Raw genomic sequence first — 7,063 nt, forward strand, 5'->3', positions numbered from 1 at the left:
AAAAAAGCAAGGTTTGGAACACCTTGTATAATATACTATCATTTATGTTTTAAAATCCACTTTTACATATATGTCTGTATTTGGAAATGCTTGGAATATATCTAGAAGTTACACTAAAACATAGTGACAGTGATTGCCTCTGCTACTAGGGGACAGAGATGTAATGAGACTTACTTTTTCCTATGTCTCATTTTGTACTTTTTGAATTTTGTACCATGGACATTATTATTTATAAAACTTGAATTAAAACTCATACCAAAGCAAAAAAGCTTATGAACACATTTAAAACAAATAGGTTTAAAACATAGATAATTTAATAAAATATATTATCTCTGAATAATAAATAGCAAGCAAAATGCCCCAAATCTGAGGTTTTTGAATAGCCTACATGGGTTTAGGAGTGAGAGATGAATCTTAAAAACCTCTGATAGATGAAATTTTCACAGTAGTATATTTCTTCCCAGACTAAATCCCCCAGGGAAATCAGTTGAATGCCTTATACTATAATTTTAGTTTTTTATTTCCTTTGCTGCAAGAAGGAATTCCCTGGGATTTTAAAAGAGCATGGTTTAGCAAAGTCTTAACTTCACAGTTAGGTTCCTAATGTACTATCCATGGGTGACATCTTTCCAAATGAAATAATTGGAATTCAGTGGAAGGCGTGGCAGCTACACCTGGAGTTTGATGTTGGAATAAGCAGCAAGTGTGGTCTAACACCCAGAGGCACAAAGCTGTTACAGAGAGCTCTGTCAATTTGAGTGTGTCCTTAATCAGTCTGAAATGATTTTAACATTGACTTGAATATGTATATGCTTTGAGACAAGTATTAGGAATGATCTCACAAAGATCTCACCAGGGAATGGGAGAAACCCTTCCCACTGTGCTGAGTGGGATGAGGATACTGCCAGCCTGCTGCCTGCTAAGCTCCCCTCCAAAAAAAACCCATGATGTGGAGGAGAGTGATGAGTGAGCTTCTTACAATGTGCCTATTCTTGCAGAGTTCTCTCTCTTCCATTCTAGCTGCTGGGGTTGTGTCAACCTTGTCTACAAGGTAAAATTGAGGACCTCTGCTTTAAAACATCAACTTCATTGCTTCTTAGTCCACTGTTTTGGCCTTTATTTTGGTAGCTTTTTTGATCTCACATTTTCCTCTTCCCAGGAGGAATCATACCTTGAATTCTAATTATCTTAGTTAAAAAGAAACATTGAAAAGATTTGTTGACATTCAGTCAAGATAAAAAATGTAGAAGGAGTTGGGGCAAAGGCCAAAGACTCACTGGCCAGTTTCAGAAGTGTCTGGCACCCTCTTGGGCTCAGTGCATTTTTTTTTTTTTTTTGAGACGAAGTCTTGCTCCATTGCTAGCCAGGAGTGCAGTGGTATGATCTCAGCTCACTGCAACCTCCACCTCCCGGGTTCAAGTGATTCTCTTGCCTCAGCCTCCCAAGTAGCTGGGACTACAGACATGTGCTACCACGCCCAGATAATTTTTATATTTTTAGTAGAGATGGATGAAGTTTCACCATGTCGGGTAGGATGGTCTCGATCTCTTGACCTCGTGATCTGCCCACCTTGGCCTCCCAAAGTTCTGGGATTACAGGCATGAGCCACCATGCCTGGCCTTTTGTTTGTTTGTTTGTTTGAGATGGCGTTTCACTCTTGTCACCTAGGCTGGAGTATGATGGTGCGATCTCGGTTGGCTCACTAAAACCTCCGCCTCCCGGGTTCCAGTGATTCTCCTGCCTCAGCCTCCTGAGTAGCTTCGATTACTGGTGCCCAGCACCATCCCCAGCCAATTTTTGTATTTTTAGTAGAGATGGGGTTTTACCATGTTGGCCAGGCTGGTCTCAAATTCCTGATGTCAGGTGATCTGCTCATCTTGGCCTCCCAAAGTGCTGGGATTACAGGTGTGAGCCACTGCACCTGGCCAAAGTGCATACTTATTGATTGACTCTGTTCTTAACTGATTTACTGATAAGGTTTGGCTCTATGTTCCCATTCAAATATCATCTCAAAATGTAATACCCACATGTCAAGGGAGGGACCTGGTGGGAGGTGATTGGATATGGGGTGGTTTCCCCTATGCTGTTCTTGTGATAGTGAGGTTTCACGAGATATGATGGTTTAAAAGTGGCACTTTCCTGCTCTCTCTCTTTGTGCCACTATGTAAGACGTGCCTTGCTTCCCCTTTGCCTTCTGCCATGATTGTATGTTACTTGAGGCCTCCCCAGCCATGTGGAATTATGAGGCGATTAAATCTCTTTTCTTTATAAATTACCCAGTCTCAGGTAGTGTTTTATTTATAACAGTTCTTTAATTTATAGCAGTGTGAAAACAGACTAATACCTTGACCCTCCTTAAAAATGGCCATAATTAATTTTCAAGTTCTGGAGGGAAGCTGTAACCGAGTTTTATTTCCAGTGAGGCCCAGCACTTGAACTTTTAGAGGCTCACTTTATCTTCTACCCTTTGCTAAGGTTTTCCTCAGTTCATTAGTAAATCTTCTTTGAGGGAATGAAATAAAGAGGGCATCAGAGGAAACTTGCCTTTGTCAAAAAAGTTCTAGTGAAGGATTTTGTCAGCAAGTATTTGTAACTGCAGGCTTATAAGAGGTTTGAGATTAACTCTGGATTTCATTTGTCTAAGCTATATATTTCCCAGTCCTCAGTAAATGACCAAGAATAGATTCTGGATGGTGAGAAATCCATACACTATCACTCTGGAGTGTTCCTTGAGGATTAGGCAAGACATTTTAGTCCTACTGCTTGCTGTGGTTGGCTATGAATGCACACATGGAGTGTGGAGACAGTTAAAGGGCAGGCTGACTGCCTCACACAATCCCTTCCCATGCCGCCTGAGATTTCTGAGCCCCATTGCATGGGCAGTCACTAGATCAACTGGAATTTACCCCATTAAATTCAAGTGTAGACAAACCTTCTGATATTCATGCCAGTGTATGTGAAGCATCTGCACTGATACCTGTCTTGTCAGTGGTGGCTAATGCCTTGAAAACATGATGGAGACACGGAGCTGATTTGGAGGCACATGTGTCAGCTATTGATCAAGGGCCTCTTTTGCTCTTGGTTGGGGCCCTGTAAGCCACTTACTTGCACAGACTAACTTTGGCTTCTTTCTTCTTCACATCAGGAGCCCAATTACATCCTTGCCACTGGATTATGTTTAATGACATTCAAATGAACTTTTTCCAGCATCAGTTTAGATCATCCTGGAAAGGCTGACCCTGCTTTCAGGTTTCCAAATGGTGCTTTTCTTCCCACACTCCACTATTTCCTGAACTGATTATTGTGGCTTTCTCCCTCTTCACCTCCTGACTTGTCTTGTTAGTCTAGTCCCATGCAGCAACTTTGGTTTCTTAAAATACTTAGCCAGTTGAATATTTTTTATTTTAGCAGATCATGGCATAGTTCTGTGGTTGTTAATGGAATTTAGCCATTTCTCACTTTTGAAGCGTGGCGTGGTCTCAAGCTACTTATGTCTTTGCCCAGGGCACTATTGTTGTACCAGAGCGAGCACAGAAAATCAACAGCAAGACAAAAGTATGCCAAATTGCAGCGTCTTTATTGCCGGCAGCCACGGAGGACTCATGTCTCTGCAACCTGTGGCCCCGAGCTCAGGGGGAGCAGGGTTTTTAAGCTGAAAAACCACATCCTGGTTTTAGGACCAAGAGGGTGAGGGGATGCAGGGCAAGCAACTTTACAGAAGCTTTTTCTGGCAGTTTCTGATAAGCAAAGGCAAGCAGCTTTACACAGTGAGCTTCCTGGAATTTGGGGAAATTCTAAGTGGTCCCCGGTGGAGAGCTGCAAGTCAGACATTACAATAGAAAATTTCTTCTCTTTCTTTTCAATCAGCATTTTTCAGAGCAAGCTAGCTGTTTTTATTTACAGAAGCCAAGGTCAGCAGTTATTGCAAGGAAAACAGGGCTGCACTTACAACTTATTTTTGGAAAAACAGCTTTATCTTGTATAAAATGGCGTGGCTTAGGTTCTAACTCTAGGCCGGCTATAGCACACCATCCTACTCCCAACTCCTTCATTTGTCATCTCTAAATCTAGAGGGTATCATTTTCATCATTCTCACTTCTTATGACCTCAAAGCTCTCCAGTTAGCAGCTTGGGCTCTTCCTAGAACCCCACTTCCATGGTCCCTACATAAGGGTCCTAGAAACCTACCCAGTGTCAAAACTTGGCAGTCCCTATGCCTGTCCTTGCCCTGCAAAACCACATCCAGGAGTGAGGAGCTGTACCTTAGAGCATTTTACCATTCCACACATGGCACCTTTCTTCAGCTCACTTTGGCACTCATTATAATGAGCCTGGAATGGAAGGCAGTGGGTTTGTGGAGCCTTCACGTAGAGGAGTGCTAGCTTTTTCTACGTTCAGACAGAACAGGATGAAACTGAAGTGGCTATGCAGATATTTTGGTCTCACTAGAATTCTTGTTCCATTACACAACAACTTTAGGCAGTCAAAATTTCATATTTGAGAAGGAGGCAAGAATTTTGTCGTGCAAGGCTCATGCCCATTTTCTGCAGCAGGTTTGCTTCAATTAATTTCTGACATATTCTTTCCTTTGTGAAGGTACAAAGAAAACACACAGAGAGACCCAGGACTTTTTCAAAGGTACGAAGATTTGGGCAATTTGAGGGAAAATACAAGGAAGAGAGGAAAGATTTACTCTACACCTCCACACCCCAAAATAGAGAAAGCCAGATGTGTATTATCTATCTGTGTGTGTGTGTGTGTGTGTGTGTGTGTGTGCGTGTGTGTGTAGGTGTGCACGCGCATGCATGAACATGCACACACACCGTGTGACTCATGACTCCAAAGTAATATAGCAGATTTTCAGACGTGGTTTTTGGAACCTTTCTTATTACATTAATATCTTGGCCTCCATATATGTGCATTCCGCGCCTGTAGGTGTACATGCGCCCAAACCCAAAGCTCACAGTATAAGACCCAGAGTGCTAACATGACAGACTCTGCAGTTGATGAAAAGCGAGCATTGAGATTTGTGTTGTATATGTTTACATCAAGATTTTGAATTCAGGGACCTGCTGTTTTCACAGTCGCTGCCATTCTCTGCACAGCCTGTTTGGAAATGTTACAGTCCCTGAGAGACCGGCTCCCTCATGAATAGGCAATTAGATGTCTCCTCCCTACAGGCTGCAAGAGATGCTGCCTCCCTCCTGGAATCTTCTCTACTTTTAGAAAACGTGTGCGTAACTTGTAAATGTAGTTTTCAGTGCTGGTAAGAATATTTTTGTTTTGAATAACAATCGCGTTCTTTTCCACAGTGCAGGCACTCTGCTGAGGAGCACGGAGCCCCTCCCAGCCGGAAGGCTTTTGCCGTGCGAGCCGCGCCTGTCTCAGAGCCCCTCTTTATCAACACCGGGCTGCACGACCAGCTTCTGAAGTACACAGTAATCATAGTTGTTCTCACATTAAAAAGAAGAGGAAAACAAACAAGGCGCAGATATGTTCCGCAGTTTTCTCAGCACTACATGGAGCTGTGACATGCAGGCTGCCTGGGGACCCCTCCTCCCCCATCTCCCTCTCACTAGCTGGGGAACCCTGGACGGATGCGGGACTCCTCTGGGTTTCAGTTTCTCCCTCTGAGCAGTGAACCTCCTAGACTGTTGGGTGGATTAAATGAGATACTCTATAAAAATGCTTGGAATAACCAGCTGGTGCAGGTCAGCTCTCCATACTGTTGCTGCTGCAGCTCTTGTAGAAGGTAGGTTTACCAGGAAATGGGCCCTCGATATGCAGATTCAAATATAAATGTAAGCATACAGATTCCTCAGAAAATGCAGTCCTGTTCGCCAGATCTTGGCTTGACCTCCTTTTTCTAGCCAGTGCTGGTATTTTTTAAAAATCAGAATTGAGTCCACTTTAAGAAAGAAAATCCAATTTGAGTGTCAGAACCTTAGCCTTGCTTAAAACTCTTTACCAGTTCCCTATCATCTATAGGAAAAAAACGAGACTCCTTAATAAGGTATAAAGGGTTATTTGCAATGTGGCTACCAACTACTTCTCTGTCTTCTTCCCATGAGACACTGCCATATGTGTTTTATGCGGCAGCAGGAATGAATTGGCCACAGTCCTGCTATGGCACTGTATTATTTCCTGTACCTGGGCCTTGGCAAATACAAATGCATTAAATTCTCCCTCCCCTTCTTTACTTTCTGGGACAACTCTGGCTCGATCTACGTGTGTCTTCTCTAACATCCATGCTCCCCTGAGTTAAGGTATGGTCTCCATCCTCCATGCTTTGCCCATATTTTTAGTCTTGTATATGTACGTATTACCTGGGGTTGCAATGTATTTGTTTATTAGTTTTTCTTCCCCATGTGACCCAGAGTTCTTTGAGGAGACAAACTAGGTCTTATTCATTTCTGTGTTCTAGCACTAAACAAACAGTACAGACTCAGTGATGCAAAAAATTGTTTCATGGTTAAATTGAAATAGAGAGTAAATGTTAATATTATTAAAGCTGACACTGCAGAGATTTTTGTTGCCTGTTTTTTTTTTTTTTTACAATACTGAAGTCAGCGCTTGTATTTAAAATATTTTGTAGAACAAGGCCCATTTATATAAATTAAGAGTAGTTGAAGCAACAGCAAGAAGCCTGGTGTTTCTAGGATTAATTATATTTGATTCAACAAGTATTGTTCTAAGTGCTAGGGGAAATGATGAGGATGGAATAAGATACATTATGTTTCCTCAAGAAGCTTTCAATCTGGAAGGGGATAAGGTAAACAGAGTAGAAATGGAGAAAAATTCATGCCATTAGAGGTGAACACAAAAGAGTTCTGGAGGTTTGAAGGGAGAATTAGCCAAATGTAACTGGGGATTAGGAGGAAGTGTTGTATGGAACTGTCAGTGTTTGAGACTGGCCTTGATGGACTTGGCAGAGATGGGAAAGAAGGACATTCCAGGCAGGAGGGACAATGTGTGTAAAGATCTAGAGGTGTCTAACAGGATATCCACTTGGAGACGAGCAACCATCCACCAGGCTCTGTCTTATGGCCAGCATGGGGAAGCA

Source organism: Callithrix jacchus, chromosome 4 (genome assembly GCF_049354715.1).
Source record: "Callithrix jacchus isolate 240 chromosome 4, calJac240_pri, whole genome shotgun sequence".
NCBI classification, from domain to species: Eukaryota; Metazoa; Chordata; class Mammalia; order Primates; family Cebidae; genus Callithrix; species Callithrix jacchus.